Source organism: Octopus bimaculoides, chromosome 7 (assembly GCF_001194135.2).
Source record: "Octopus bimaculoides isolate UCB-OBI-ISO-001 chromosome 7, ASM119413v2, whole genome shotgun sequence".
NCBI lineage: Eukaryota > Metazoa > Mollusca > Cephalopoda > Octopoda > Octopodidae > Octopus > Octopus bimaculoides.
The window spans coordinates 64,702,054-64,703,433 of NC_068987.1; positions in this window are offsets into that span (position 1 = coordinate 64,702,054).

Genomic DNA, 1,380 nt, shown 5'->3' on the forward strand with positions numbered 1-1,380 from the left:
TAGGCCGGGGCTATATTAGAAGGCGTTTGCCCAAGGTGTTGCGCAGTGGAATTGAACCCAAGGTCACATGGTTGGGTAGCATGCTTCTTAACCATGCAACCACACCTAAAGAACTTCGAAATAAACTGTGTCAAAGAGAAACATTCTCCTAGTTGAACTTCTTTGCCGGGTACTATGGTGCATTGTTTTATTTCATTTTCCAAAGAACTCTGCTAACTTCAGTGGGATTGTTTTCTGGATCATAAAACGAAACATTGTTACTTTGCTTTTGATATGATATTAAGTGAAACAAAAGTTGTTTTAGAAAAAGAATTTAGACAGAGAGACGGACGGACGGATGGACGGACGGACGGACGGACAGATAGACAGACAGACAGACAGACAGACAGACAAAAAAAACAGAAAAATAAACAGACAGACAGACAGACAGACAGACAGACAGACAGATAGATAGATAGATAGATAGATAGATAGATAGATAGATAGATAGATAGATAGACGAGGGGGTACCCAAAAGTAACCGGAAACATTCTCTGTGGAACAAGCTCGTTGTAGTTCGGGTTTCCGCCGCTAGAAGCCACTTTATGCACCCCTCAGGCATCAGTCTGCCAACCGGCGTCGTCGAGTGAAGTCGTACTGCTATGTGGTGTGTCTTCGTTTTGCAGTGCTTCTCCCTTGTTCGTCGATTTTTGCGATGGTTGAAACGAAAGAACAGCGTGCTTCCGTGAAATTTTGTTTGCTGTTGGGGAAAACGGCGGCCAATACAGTTCTCATACTTCAAACAGCTTACAAGGACGCTGTCATGAACAAATCACAAGTTCACGAGTGGTTTTCACGCTTTAGAAATGATCACTTCTCTCTTGAAGACCAGCCTTGTTCAGGGTGACCGTCGACCTCCTGAACAAAGGAAAACATCACGAAAATTCCTGAAGTGATCTTAGAGGACCGTCGCCGAACAATTAACGAACTTGTCGATATGACTGGTGTCATTAATGAACTTGTTGATATAACTCCTGCCAACGAATTTTGAGTGAGGAACTGCGAATGAGAAGAGTTGCAGCAAAATTTGTGTCTCGCTTGCTCACGAAAGATCAAAAGCAGTCGCGACTGAACGTGTGTCGTGAGCTAAAAGAACACTTGGGAGTTGATCAGAACCTTTTCCGAAATTCATAATTGATGATGAAAGCTGGTGCTACGGCTACGACCCGGAAACGAATCAGAAATCAAGTCAATGGAAGCATTCAATGTCACCACGCCCCAAAAAAGCGCGCCAAGTGAAGTCCAATGTCAAGACGATGCTGATTTGTTTCATCGATGCGAAAGGAATTGTCCACACAGAATTTGTGCCTCCTGGTCAAACTTCTAACCAGACATTTTACT